The sequence below is a fragment of the Macaca mulatta genome, chromosome 14, assembly GCF_049350105.2.
Source record: "Macaca mulatta isolate MMU2019108-1 chromosome 14, T2T-MMU8v2.0, whole genome shotgun sequence".
In the NCBI taxonomy this organism is placed as follows: domain Eukaryota; kingdom Metazoa; phylum Chordata; class Mammalia; order Primates; family Cercopithecidae; genus Macaca; species Macaca mulatta.
This window is the reverse complement of record NC_133419.1, coordinates 133,904,723-133,919,688: the sequence shown is the minus strand read 5'-3', so window position 1 is coordinate 133,919,688 and position 14,966 is coordinate 133,904,723. Positions and strand designations below refer to the sequence as shown.

The window sequence follows — 14,966 nt, the reverse complement described above, 5'->3', positions numbered from 1 at the left end:
TTACAAAGAAAGGAAAGATAAAAACATAAATGGAGTACATCACTCTCCTTTCTGAGATGCATTAGAAATTTTTGGAAACTAGAATATTCTATGTGCATTCAGAAATGCCATGTATTTATTGTACCCTCTAGATGGCTACCAGTGAGTATTAAATAAAATACTCATTGAAATAAAAGGTTGATTAAGCTCAAAATGGTAATGGACGTCCATGTTACACAGGGTATTTCTCAAAAGCATTTCTTATGCAGGTAATTTGTATGCATTACTTTTATAGTTTTCATTCATTCATTGATTCACTCATTCATTCATTCATTCATTCTTGAGTCTTTCATTCATTAAGTATTGCGTGCCTATTCCATGCCAGGGACTGTTCAGCCTTTGGTGGCACCCTCACTGGCCTGCTTGTCCACTGCAGGGGCCATGCCTATCTGTAGTCCCAGAACCAGCAGAGTCCACAGAAATAGGATGCTCTTAACTTTTAAGGGGACATTAGGTCCCGTCCTCCAATTCCATTGAGACGTTGCCCACATTCTTTTTCAAGACTTTTTAGGGAGGTCCTTTTTCTGACTTCCTGTATCTCTGTACCCTGTTCTTGACTCAGTATTTAATACCAAGTGTTCAATAATATCAGTGCAGTTGTATTTCTTACTCTTTGTGACATAATGCAGTTTCTATCATTCTTCAGTACCTGAGCAGGGGTGGGTGGGTGGGGGCGGGGTGGGGGGGAAGAGCAGTGACTGTTACTCTGTATCAGGCACTGTTCTCAACATTTCACATGCTTTTAGTCAACTTGGCCTTACCGTGACCCTCTGAGGAGCTAGAAAAACACCCAGCTCATATCACTCAGATGCTAAACAACAAGTAAGTCAAAAACTGCTTCCAGACTTTCAGAAAATCTTTAACTTCATCAAAGGGATAAATCAATTGCAAGTGCTATTGTCAGCTACTATCATAATAATTAATATTAGCCCCATTTTACAGATAAGAAAGCTGAAATCTAGGAAGTTTAAAAGATGTGCTCAAGGCTGCATAGCCAGAAAGTAAAGGAGACGTGAATTTCACGACGAGACATGGTTAAGTGTATTCGCCTTTTCCAAATGAATCTCCATTCCTTTAGAGATGACCTGGAGGATAGAGGATACTGTGTCCAATCTTCTTCCCTCCCTCCTGCTGCTCTGAGGTGATGTCACCAACACCCCAGTGCAGATCCCCTGTTCCAGCAAACAGGTCCAAACTAGTGTTCTGAAATCAGGGGTCCTACATTTTGGTGGGAGAGAGCCCCAGGGAAGGAAAGAGGGATAAGTTTGGGATGCAGAATGGTCAGATGATAGAGATGAAGGTTCTACATGAGGGAGGGTAGATGCTGCTCGGCAGAGGCCACGGGGAAAATATTAGTGCTAATTGGACAAACTGGGCTGGTGAACCTGCAAGTCATCCTGGGACAGGAGAGCCTCGCCCCCTTTGCTTCCGCTCATCTGTTTTGATGGAAGGCCTCGCTCTCCAGTTTCCTGCCATTCCTACCCCATTGAAGGGGATTTTGTGGAGGGCTAACACTTCATTTCAGAAACTTGGGATAGATTGACTCTGACTTAAACTCTAAGGTGTACCTTGCCGAACTGGCCATAACTTATGTTATTTGGCAGTGAAGAGTAGCAATGGAGAGTTCATGCTTATTTTCTTCTTTTCCCTCTTCTTAAGCAAGAGGTTTCTTGTATGTAGACTAACTCTCATAACTAACATTTTGATGAAATTAGAAGCATACATATTAATGCCACTTGTTTTTCCAAATTTCCCAGAGAATGGTCTTGAAGTACAATGTTGTAGGTTCTGTCAAACTCACATGTCGGCTAGGAGCTGCTTGAGAGCTGAATTTATTATCTGAATAGCTCCTTGTGCCCCGTCCGCACCTGTGTGGACCCGGCAGTGTCGCCCAGAGTCTGCTGGTGCCACCCTGTCAGGAATCCTGCCTGTGCCTTTGGCTCATGGCTGCTGATTGAAGTCTGTGGCATATGTCCCCTATATATAGAAATGCACATATCTATACATGGCTGTGGAGCTACAGATAGGCACACTGACACCCCCACACGTGAATCTGTGCAAATTTTTTTCTTGACTTTTTCCTTCAACCCAGTGATTTCCTAACGATCTGTTACCCATCTAAGACAGATTGCTTTTCATGGTTCAGCAGTCCCAGCACAGACATTCATTTTAATCAATAGAGCAGTCAAAAGAAATAATAGATTTACTTGTTTTTTTCTTTTTTTACATTTAATTGGAAATTTTCAAGTGATTACCAACTTGTGTAGATCTCAAAGTTTAGGAAGCACTGTTAGCTAAGCACATGGGCCTGGCATAAGTGCACACACGTCACCAGGCAGGATGTGGGTCTGCAGAGAGGCTGGGCTGGGGTGGAATGATGCAAACTGTTCCTGTGGAACAGCCTAGTTCCCCTCATTTCTCTCTTACATCATCAGCACTAAACTCCGAATTCCCAGGCATGTGTCTAGGACCCAGGGCCTATCTTTCATCCTCACCCTCATTGCCAATACCTTACCCAGGCTGTCCCTAGGACCAGGGCCTATCTTTCATCCTCACCCTCATTGCCAATATCTTACCCAGGCTGGCACCATCATTCCCTTGTGCTGCTATACATCTGGGCTCCTTGCCTTCAGTTCTTCTTCCAACTGTTCTTTGAATTAGCTTTCTAAAGAAAAATAAAACCATGCCACTTCCTTACTCAAAAACTGTCTGTGACTCTCCACTGCCATGTGGCCTTGAGCTTGTTACTTAAACTCTGGATGTCAGTTTTTAAATCTGCAAAATGGGAACAAGAAGTCCACATCCTTAGCAAAGCAGGCAGAGTTCTCAGCCTCTACTGAGTCAACAAGTCTCTGAACACCCTACGCCTTTTCCTGTAACTCTGTCTCTATGGCAAACTCGTACCCTTCCTTCAAGACTCAGGTCAGATGCCTCCTCTCCTGCAAAGCCATCACTCTTTGGAAAATTGTGTCCCAGTTCCAGGTTCCTCCTGCCTGTTTGCTGGGCACTGTTTGATGACAACACTGGCCATTGGTGGCCTCTGGGCTGTAGGCTCCATGATGGCAGTAGTGTGCCTCGTCTTTCTGTCCACCACAGCACCCAGCACAGCGTCTAGTGCAGAGTCCAGCAAACAGCATGGATGAGCGAGCAAAGTGTATGACCTGGAAGGAGTCTGGATCAGGTAGCTATGTCTCAGCACTGCTCTTCTTTATGTGAAAGTCTTGCTTGGCTAAGAAACTTAGATGGAAGTTATCCTATTGGTTGATGTCAGTTGGATTCGAAAACCCTCCTAGATCCCTGCAGGCAAATTATTAAGAGAGAAAACCACTCTGGGGGCCAATCTGGAATGGTTTGGAAACCTTTCTGTATTCTCCTTTGATGCACTTAAAATGTGTAAATCATTTGATGGACCGTCCTGTGTTTTGCTAGTAGGACTATGATTTTATGAGGTGCATGTTATCACTCTCCTTTCACTGGGGGAGAAACTGAGGCCTTAGAGCAGTAGCTCCTCAGCTGTGTTTGCAACATTACTTGGAGCAGCCTTAAAAAGACTCCTGCTACCCAGACCAATTATATCAGAATGCTGGGGGTGGGCCCAGACGTCAGTTTTGTCAGAGCTCCTCACGCGGCTCCGATTTGCAGCCAAGTTGCGAACACCGCCCTAGAGAATTTAGATTCCATATCCATGGTGACTGCGAGGCGGTAGAATCGATGCTAGAACCCCAGTCTTCGGTGCTAGGCCTACTTCCAGGACTCGCACTGTCTCTTTGTTATGACCGTGCACTTACTACAGAGAATCAAGCTCCAGCCCAGAGCGTCTGCTCCCTCTGCTGTGGCAGGGGAGGGTCCTCAGGTCTCTTTTTCCTCAACTGTAACTAGAGACACTGAAAATTCTCTTACAAAGCTTCTGTTTGAATCCAATGACATGAGGCCCTATAGATGGGAGCAACTTTTAAATTAGAGGGTTGTGTAATATTATAAAATGAAGAAATAGTAATCCCATCATGAAGATAGATCGCTTTGGGCAGATTGGCTTCTTATGGGAGACTTGGTGTGATCCTGAGGCTGCTGGAGCTTTGAGGTGGACGGATGCAGCATTCCCCTCCACACAACCGTCTGGGAATGGGAATTTTCAGCACCAAGTGTGTAGAGCTGTCCTTTAAGTCTCACCTGAGACAGGGTGTCTTCTTAGTGTGTTGTTCCCGTCAGCTTTCTGCTGCCGAGGATATAGTAATTTGCCTACCCCTGAAAAGAGACCAAACGCAGACAGAGTATTCTGCAGGCAAAATCATACTTAGAGTGTCTCAGGTTATCAGAGTAAGTGGTAGTTGTCTGATTATAAAGTGGAAAGATATTATTCAGACATGGATGTATCTGTAATCAGCAATGATGAAAAAGGAGGTATACAGGAAGTGAATGGTAATTAGAGGGGACTTGGGGGACATTTTTGCCTAGGTGTATTGAGTCTCTTTTCTGCCTAGAGAATGACCCATTGCTTAGAATTTCCAGGGACCTGGGGACCCATTAGCATTGCAATTGTCATATAGCTTGGAAATGTGGATGCAGGCATTCTATTTTTGGAAGGATTCAAACAGCGTCATTCTTGAAAAGATCTTGTAAGTTTGGTATCTGATCAAGAAAAATACCGAATAAAAACCTGGTCTTCACCAGCAGTTGCAGAGGATAATTAGGCTAAAGCCTCCTCTTGCCTGTGTTCAGGAGAGTTGTTCTGAGAAGTCTGAGACTGAAGGGATTTTGAGATGAAGAATTGCACTTCCAAGGGAAGGAAGACAAGTAATTTGATCTGGTTGTGGGACTATCAGACCGAAAGCATGGAGACCTGATTCAATTTCGCATCTGCCAGCTGACTGACTTGCAAGGTCATCTTTTTGTTTTTAGGCTTATTTAGCTCTTAGCTACTAAACAGACATATATTGAGAATCATATATTGAGAGTCAGAAGAAATGTTATCTGACTCTTGTGAACCCTGATACTTAACATTTAACACATAAGTATATTTGATGGCTTATAAAAGAGCCCAGTTTTCTACCCTGACCGGTGGCCCTAGTGTCTCAATAAAATAAGCGTCTGAAAGTTCATGGTGTTCTGGGAACATGGCCCCAGTGTGAACAGTGGGTACACATGTGCACAGAAAGCCACCATCGTTACTTCAGTGATTAAGAGACCTCTTTTTTTGTGATGATATATAGCCTGACCTCAGGAACTGAGGATGTGCAAAGACCCTCTCCCTAATTACGATCGCTGCTTCTTCACTGGCAGCAAAGCACAGACAACCTTGTTTCATATGCAAATTGCAGGAAACGTTCCCCCCACCCCCCCAGTCCCTGTAGCTTCCCTTGATTTAGGAAGTCATTCATAGCCCCACTATTGTCTGTGTCGAGGGGGGTTGGGGGGGAAGGAACATTCACAGGCCCTCCTCACCCCTTTAAATGGATGTTTAATAAGCTTGGAAATGCGATTGTCTCCAAGAAAGCCAACAAGGGAGAATCAGAGCCTGTTTGCTTAGATGAATATGAAACTTTAACATAGTCCAAGAAGACCCCTGCAATCCCTGCTAAATAAGATTTGATTTCTCTTTAAGCTGTTTTTAATAGCTGGAATTACAGAACATTGTGTTTACCAGCTAATAGGTTTGTGAGCAGGCGGCTGGCTTTGTCTTCAGGGTGACACCGTGTATACCTGTATCCACAGAGCCACCCCTCCCGTCGGCGGAAGCTTATTGCTGCTGGAGCGCCTTCCCCGTCTGCTTCTCTCTCTCTCCCTATTTTACCATCATGTCCCTGTCCCTGTCTCTGCGTCTTTCTTTCTCAACATGTTTATTTTGTCTTTTAGGGGCAGGGGGCGCAAAGCAGTTTTATCCAAATTCTGCTTTTAGTCTGTTATGTTTTAGAACCAGGAAATGGGGGAAAAGAAAGAGTCCTAGACAACTTAGCTCTGATAATTCATTAAGAGAAATGTAGGCCCCAGGCAGGCCAAACGTTAATTGCCCCCAGGAGACCAGGCCTTCCACTGTGCATTTTGTTCTGGGATGTGGCCCAGATCACAAAACACACAAACTTACAATCTAAGCCTCATACCATGCAGAAGAGCCAGTCTGCTCTTTAAACCTGTGTCTTCCACCCAAAAATACGAACAACAATTAGTTATAGTGATCAATATTAATAAAAAATAGTATTAGTGTTATCTTTGAGCACTAACAATGTGTCCAACCCTGAATTTTCTATGCATTTAGTCCTCTTGACTGCTTTTCTATATGGATGGAATCATTCCCATTTTACACATAAGGGACCTGAATGACTTCCTCACACTGAGGCTGAGGCAGAACTTGCAAAGGGCTGAGCAGGACTTGAACACAGGACCATCTGACTTCAAATGCGATGCTCATAGACTACTGACAATAGGCACCTGCACGGTGTGGGCTGCCTCAAGAACTCTTCTGAACACTGTGTCTGCATTTACACATCCAATCTTTACAACAACCCTATGTGGAAGGCACTTTCATTTGTTCCCATTTTCCAGCGAAAGAAACAGGCACAAGAGGTTATGAACCTTGCCCAAGCCACATAGCCCTGGCTGGACGTGAGGTATGGGGCTGTGAACCCAGGCATGCTGCTCCAGGGTCTGAGCCCTGAGACCTTGATGCGATACTACCTCCCCGCTAAGCTCCTAAACTTGGAGAGAGCTTCTGCAGCACCTGAATCCACTCAACAAACGCATGTTAAACACCTATGAGATTCCACACTGTGTCCGGGTTAGGAGACAACTAGAAACACCACTCCTACCTTGGGGTTGAGTGGGTGGGTAGGGAAGTGCAAAGGGGCTGCCCACTCCCCTTTCCTAAATGCCTTTCTGCACTGATTTTGAAATTTCTGTCTTTAAATGAAGGCTGCTAAGGCTGAGATGTCCTTTTGTTATGTGCAGTTATTTGGGCCAACTTCTGCACTACACAGGATGGGTTGCCCCTGGTCCAGTGCCCTTCTGAGGATGGTCTTGGTCCCTATGCTAGAGAGCACAGTCCACAAGTGAGTGGAGAGAGGCTGAGTGAGGAAAGAAACCCATAAACCCAATAATGTACCCACCTTCATCTATCTATACACCCGCCCACCCATCATCCATCCATCCATCCCCCCACCCACCCATCGTCCATCCACCACCCACCCACTTATCCACCCATCGTTCATCCATCTTCCCCTCTACCCACCCATCATCCATCCATCTATCCTCCCATCCACCCACTTATCCACCCATCATTCACCCATCTACCCATCCACTCACCCATCATCCATCCATCCACCCACTCACCTATCCACCCATCCACCCTTCCACCCATCCTCCCATCCTCCCATCCATCTACCCTTCCATCCATCCATCCACCCACCTATCTACCTATCCACCCACCCATCTGCCTATCCACCCATCATTCATCTATCTACCCATCCACTCACCCATCATCCATCCATCCACCCACCTACCTATCCACCCATCCACCCTTCCACCCACCCTCCCATCCATCTACCCTTCCATCCATCCATCCACCCACCTATCTACCTATCCACCCACCCATCCGCCTATCCAGCCATCATCCATCCATCCATCCATCCATCCATCCATCCATCCATCCATCCATCTATCCTCCCATCCACCCACTTATCCACCCATCATTCATCCATCTACCCACCCACCTATCCACTCATCCACCTTTCCACCCATCCTCCCATCCATCCACCCATCCACCCTTCCATCCATCCATCCACCCATCCACCAATCCATCCATCCATCTATCCATCCATCCGTCCATCCATCCATCCGTCCATCCATCCATCCATTCATCCATCCATCCAAAGTGAATGGGCTTTTTGGCTCCTGTGTTAGAGGGGCCATGTTAGAGGCAGGTACTCAATACAGTCCAGTGGGGAATCAACAGAATAAGTGGTTTTCCTAGAAGGAGACAGAGTTAGAAAAACCTTCACAAAAGGCTTTGTGATCTTTTGGCATCTTCTTGAAAGGGGAGATGGCAAGAGTGGTTCATGAATATTTAGAATTCTCTGGAAACGTCTTTGGGACCTGGAGCGGTGGTATCTTTTCTCTTTTGATCCTGCCTGTGCTCGCATCACTCATCACACCTCACCCATCAAGGCAGCCTCACGTCTCCCTTTACTCACCTTGTCAGGTTCCCCTTCCTCATTCACAGTGTGTCATGGGAACGTGAGAAATAACAGACGCAGCAAACAGTATGGAAGCATATTAATAAATCATTTTAAAGTATTAAAATTGATATTGGGCTTCTCTGCAATATTTTATCTTTTATAATTTATTAAGCATGTTATTTGTCACCTGGTTAAGCAAGAACAACCAATATTTCATTGGGGGATCCGATTTCTCAACGTGGGATGGAAGGGGTGGAGTCCTTCCCATGGAGAGTGACAGGATGCCAGCCTGAATGTCAGCTGGCAGCTTGACCTTGTGGTTTCTTAGTTTGTTTATGGATTATGATGACAGCCCAAAGCCCTCTGAATACCCAGGACAGGCAGAGGTATGAAAGGTATGAAGAGTGCACATACTTTCTCTCCTTCATGTGTCTCCCTTCTCCTGGGGCAAGATGGGGGGTGGGTGATTCCCACTGATGCTGTCCAGTCTCTCCTGCACTTGCCGTCACTCACTGAGTAGCGGTGGAGTCCTCCGATATGCCAGGCACGGTTGGTAGCAATAAGCACACATCATTAAACAAAACAAACCATGGTCCCGGCCCTTGTGGGGCTTATCTGCTAGTGGGAGGAGATAGATAATAAAAAATAAGCACATCGAATCTGCAAATGTGATAGTAGATTAGCAGGTGGTAAGTGCTGTGTCTTAGCTAGAGCTGCTATACGAATGACCATAGCCTGGGAGGCTTAAACAACAGACCTCTATTTCTCACAGTCTGGAAGCTGGGAAGTGCAAGATCAAGGCTTGGCAGAGCTGGTGTCTGGTGAGGGCTGCTTCCTGCTTTGCAGATGCCTGTCTTCTCCCTGAGTCCTCATGTGGGAGAGAGGGGAAGGGTTCGAGGGAGGGAGAGAAAAAGAGAGAGACAGAGAGAGGGGGCAAGCTCTCTCTTGTCTCTTCCTATAAGGGCACTAATTTCATTCATGAGGGCCCCACCCTCATGACCTGATCACCTCCCAACGGCCCCACCTTTTAATACTCTCACTTTAGGAGTTAGGGCTTCAACACAAGAATACTAAAAAGACAAAATGTTCGGTCCATACCATGCTATATAGTACCAAGGATAAAAAAGAAAGCAGCAGAGAGTGTGGGGTGGGCTGGCCGGTAGCCCTGTGGTAAACAGCAATGCTATTTGCTACACACCTTGTTTCTGCGTTTTCCTCGCTGAACGGCATTTGGATCTCAAAGAATTGGAGCCATGTATATTGTCCCACGTTCACAGATCCATGAGGTGTCTCTCAGAAAGGAAAACATCATCGAGGGTCGACTTGTCCTGGCCTGTGACACCCCCTTCTTCCACTGCCCACCTGTTGCCTGTGCCGCCAAGAAGGACTGTGCTGGCTCCTGGGACCTTCCCTCCCATCTTTCCAGGAGGAAGAGCCGGGTATAGGTTGGAGAACAGTCCATAGGTGGGGCTGCAGTGCTGTCCCCTCTTTCCAGAGGATGTCAGGGAAAGCCAGTGGACCGGAAGTTGGTGACGTCTGGCAGTTGCTGACCACATCTAGCAAGCCGAGAAATAAAGCTGCTCGGCAGCACGGATGGCAAATGGCTGCGTCTGGACAGCTGTGTGGCTGTCAGCCGTTTCCTCTTCAAATTGGTGCCGCCCACTCCTCAATGCCTGGCTTGGGGTTATCTCTGGACAAGCATGTCAAACCAGGAGCTTCATTCCTGGAAGCTGCGGTGAACTTCTGGAGTGAACAAGTGTGTGGATGTCGGCCTCCCAGAGCTCCTGTTTAGCTGATTCTATGGGCACGGGTCTCTGATCTGAAGCATCTCACCAACTGCATCTATGAGTCAGGCTGTGCTTCTAGTTTCTGGTCATAGGGCACCTCAGAGATGGAAAACTAGGCAGAACCTGGACACCCCACCTTTGTAAGCCAGCAGAGCCACTTAAGGCAGAGCTTTGGGGGTATGGGGTAGTTAGGAATAAGTGAATGAAAGAAGGAAGGAGTTTATAGTTAGCATGCAGAAACGTACACAGTCTTGGTGTTTATTAGATTTATCACAGTCTTAGGAGGAAGATCTGGCTTCTCTGGTGGAAGTGTGTCAGTCACACAAATGGCATCTACCACGTGTCTTGAAGTCGGGGAGGAATTGAGCCCATTCACTTAGGAGGTGAAATGGGATAGCAAGGGCTGGATGTTTTAGAGACAGCTCAGTCTTTACCAAAGGTGCCTTGTCCTAAGAATCTTTTAGGGAACTTGATACAAGTGTTCATTCTTGGGCTGTGCACCCCCAAACTAATCAACCAGCCCTCCAGGGGAGGAGCCTGGGAATTTGCCTCTTGAACCAGCACTCCAGTGATTCTTAGGAGAGGGAGCATGTGGCTCTCCACAGGGCGCACATTAGAATTAATCAAGGAGCCCTTGATAATTGCTGGTACCCTGGCCTCATCTTGGAGAGTCAGTTGTATTTCATCTGGTTGGGGGCTGCGTGTTGCAAGTTCTAAAAGCTCCAAGGTGTTCTTATGCGCAGGTAGGGGAGGCTCCTGTGCACACTAGACAGTTCAGGCTTCTGCGTAGAAGATGCAGGCGGAATCTCTTCCTTGCTCGCTCACTGTTTGCCTCTGGGTGGGGGACTTCTGCTCGCGGAGCCTCACTGCATGAAGAGGAGGTAGTGGCCCCGCGTGGTCCAGTTGAGGGTCCTCTGGAAGAGTTAATGAGCCCCTGGGTGTGAGCACCCTCTTCCACTGACCCCAGCTTTGTGGAGTAAGCCGCCAGCCCTGCAGCACCCTTTGGGACTGTTTCTGCTCCTCTCCAGCCATTCTTTCTTCTGGGGTCTGTGCCTGTCTGGATGACAGATGCAAAGGGCACAAGAGTCTGGGACAGGCAGGGACCCAGGCAGGTTCTGACTGCTGCTGTGTGTCAGGTAATGAGGAGGGAGGGCTCTGGGCAGGCAACCGCTTCCACGCCGCCTTGTCCACCTCCACATTCTCCTGACTTATTACATTGTAATAAATTGAACCATTCCACTTCATTATTTCATATATGAGGAGATTTATAGATTGTCCTGGTGGCTGAAGAGGCAGTGATTAAGGAAGCAGCGTGCTAATGAATAAGGCTGGGCACAAAGTCGTTTTAATTAATGCACAGCCCAGGGGCTGTAAACCGCTTGCTGATAACAAACCTGCCCATCGAAGAGTTGAACTGACAACGTCCTACAGAATAAAGGCTGATGGTGACATGGGGGAGTCATTCAAGTGACAACTAAGGCTGCTAACCTCAGTCTCTCTCCCTACTCCTGGGCTCACTATGGCAGAGCCACCCAATACATATTTATTTATTTTTTCCTGCAAAATAGTTACTACTCTCTGGTTCCCTGACACCCCACTGTCCTCCACCTCCCCATGGAGCATCCCAGATCATACTCGAACTTCCTGAAGGTTTGTTTGGTCAGATTCACGGAGCAGAGGATGCCTGTTGTTCTTCACAAAGCCCCAGTGATATCATTCTTTTCTCCCAAACTTCTTCCAGAGCTCTGGAGATTTAGTCAAGTCCAGTGTGCTTGAAAAGATTTTTTTTTTCTCTTTCCTTTTTCACTTTTGGTGGAACAATCCCTGTTGGCAGCTTGGCTTTGGAGCGTTTCATCTTACCAGCAACTTGGCTGCCGTGGGCCTGGCTTCCCAGTGTGAAGGTGCAGGGTTCTCTGAGCGAGTCCACGCATTCTGCATCCTTGTCACACTGCTCTACACCCTGGAGTTTTCAGTAAAGGCTCTTTCCTGACAAATTAAGTCCAAAGGGTGACAGGAAACACAGTAACCTTTCTCTGTTCTTTTCATGGTTTCCTGCCAGGATTTGCTGTTTGGAGACGTGGGAACGCCGCACTGAGATGACTTTTCAGCCAGCTGATAACTGATGCTTTCGGCCACGACACAGAGCATTATTAGTAGTGCAACTGACTAACATGAAAAATAGTGATTCTCATAACAAAAGGAATGTAGCCACAATAAGAGAAAAATCCTAGCCAACAGAATGATCTGACGGAAAACGCTACTGATAATGAAATGGGGTTTATTGAATTAACTGTTCCATTTAGCAGACACATGAGCGGAACCCAGGATGGAAGAACGTAATCACCAGCGTGACTCCGGCGATGGAACTGAACTAGATGCGGAGACTGGGGAGCAGCAGAGTCAACTCAGTTATCATCTCGGCGGCCGGGCTGCCGTCCAGCTCACAGAAGCCATCTGATCCGGAAAAGATTTCCGACGCCTGCTGGAGTAAGTTTGGCAATAAGTTGTTATTGCATCTGGCCTCCTACCTACAAAAACTGCCCCGATGGAAAGGTGATACTGTGTGATGAGTTACCCCGTCCTCCTGCGACTGCTCTCTCTGTCATGTTTTCAGAGCAGCCCTCCCAGTCAGGAGAAGCAGTCGCATTCCATCTGGGGACGTCTGAGAGGAGATGCAGAAGCCAGCAGCTGATTTTCCTCCCCTGCCCCTTCCCTTGAATAAACACCCTTGGTGCATGCTGGCCCTGACTCCTGGCTGTCCCCTGTGGTGCACGGCTGGGTCCTGGTGGCTTCTCTGTGGCTGCAAGTCCCCCCCGGCTCTCTGATGTCTCTGGGCACCCCTCTACTCTTGCTCTCTGAGCTGTGTCTTTCCTGCTAGCGCTGTCTCCATTCTCCTCTCACACACACAGTCTTTCCTCCCCCACAGAAGGCAGCTGCAATATTTGCCTAAAAACTGGAAGCTTTAAAAAATTCCAGGAGGCTGAGGCAGGAGAATCGCTTGAAGCCAGGAGGTGGAGGTTGCAGTGAGCCAAGATCGCGCCACTGCACTCCAGCCTGGGTGGCAGAGTGAGACTCAGTCTCAAAAAAAAAAAAAAAAAAAAAATTCCAGAAAAGTCTGGGTGGGTTGGGGAATTAATGTCTTAATGTAATATATTAAGAACAGATTAATCCAGAAATAACAGCAATAGTGCATTTTCTCCTAACCTTTCATGAACGATTCCCATATTATTTAAGTTACCTGCTTTTTTATGTTACCTCCCTCTGAGACTTGGAAAAATTGAGGCACCTGGGAGGTTTGTGACTGAGCCAGGATTAGTGGTACAGTAGAGGCAAGACAAAAAACGGTGATACTGTAAGTAGGAGCTCGCCCATGAGGGACCTGTTGCCTTGGTGAGCTATACGCTACTTACCTCTGATTTTTAACGAGCAGTTCTGAGCGATCACTGGGCATTTTATGACTAAGATGGGGAGGAGCCTGAGGCCGAGAGCTTGGGCAGGAGGATGACCGGCAGAATTTTGTAATTTTCATGTAATTATACTACGTCCCACTTTCTGCAATATCCCCAGACAGCCGATTGCCTGTCAGATATATTTTAGAAATGAAATTGAGGAGGAGAGTGCATTTGGGAAATAATAGAACTCAGTTCTAAGTAACACATTAAGCTTAATTTTTAATGGTGGAGAATCTTACGGACACACCATCTGTAAATGTGGACGATTAAGCAACACAAAACACAGGAATTTTGGCTGGCAGAGCACGCAGCATGGCGGCCCAGCATGCCACTAAAATCCAGGGAAAACGGCTTCTTAACCCACGCTTACCTGCAAAACCTACTCTGGTTCAAGTATAAGGAAAGGCCTGGCCGGGAAGGAGGACACCAAAAGAAACTGGAATCCAGCAGGAGGACTAAATAGGGACAGCTGTTTTTCTCCTTTGCCTGAGCAGCGCTGGCTCTTGAGAACTGCTGGAAACTAGGAAGAAAGAGGATGGGTTTATTTTCTGGGACCATAGCTGTCTGTGACACCTCTGTGGAGGGAGCAAACCTTTGTAATTGAGGTTTTTAAAGGATATATAGATATTGTTTATTTGCCCTTAAATTCACTCACACTGATCAGAATGTCAGTAATTTTGGCCATCTCCAGCTGCCATCTCCAGCTGCCTTCTGCTTCCTTGTATTCTTTCTAAGAGTGAACTTACTTAACCTTCCTTTTCCCTTCTTGCCCCTTAGATTATTTTGAAAGGCACCACCACTTCTAGAGGAGGTTCTCGTGTTTAATATGCTTTCCAGCACTTTCTTCTAGTTCCTGTACCATTGAGCTGACCAGAAAAATTGAATCAATACATCTGCTTAAAAAGATATGAAATCCAGTATGTAGAAAGATCTGTCAAAGGTCAATCAAAAAGGTGTGGCAACCGAGGAATACTATGCAGCCATAACAAAGAATGAAATAATGTCCTTTGCAGCAGCATGGATGCAGCTGGAGGCCATTATCCTAAATGAATTAATGCAGGAGCAGAAAACCAAATATCACATCTTCTGACTTATGTGGGGGAGCTAAACGTTGGGCATGGACATAAAGATAAGAACAGTAGACAATGGAGGCTACTAGAGGGGGCAAGGAAGGACAGAAGAAAGGGCTAAACATCTACCTCTCAGGTACTATGTTCACTACCTGGGTGACGATTCAACTGAAGCCCAAACCTCAGTCATGCAATATATCCATGTAAAAACCTGACATGCACTGTGGGAGGCTGAGGCAGGCAGAAAGCCAGGAGTTTGAGACCAGCCTGGCCAATAGGGCGAAACCCCACCTCTACCAAAAAGACAAAAATTAGCTGGATGTGATGGCGGGCCCCTGTAATCCCAGCTACTCAGGAGGCTGAGGCACGAGAATCACTTGAACCCGGGAGGCAGAGGTTGCAGCGAGCCGAGATCACGCCACTGCACTCCGGTCTGGGCGAGAGTGAGAC

General features: G+C 46.8%; 1 long non-coding RNA gene across 1 annotated transcript in view; it reads left to right on the top strand.

Annotated features, from left to right (window-relative positions):
• LOC144334502 (uncharacterized) overlaps positions 1-14,966 on the top strand; it is a 184,519-nt gene that overhangs the window by 165,669 nt on the left and 3,884 nt on the right. Inside the window, exon 3 of the long non-coding RNA XR_013404444.1 lies at positions 12,298-12,481. This is a non-coding gene — a long non-coding RNA (uncharacterized LOC144334502). The remainder of the gene's footprint in view (positions 1-12,297; positions 12,482-14,966) is intronic.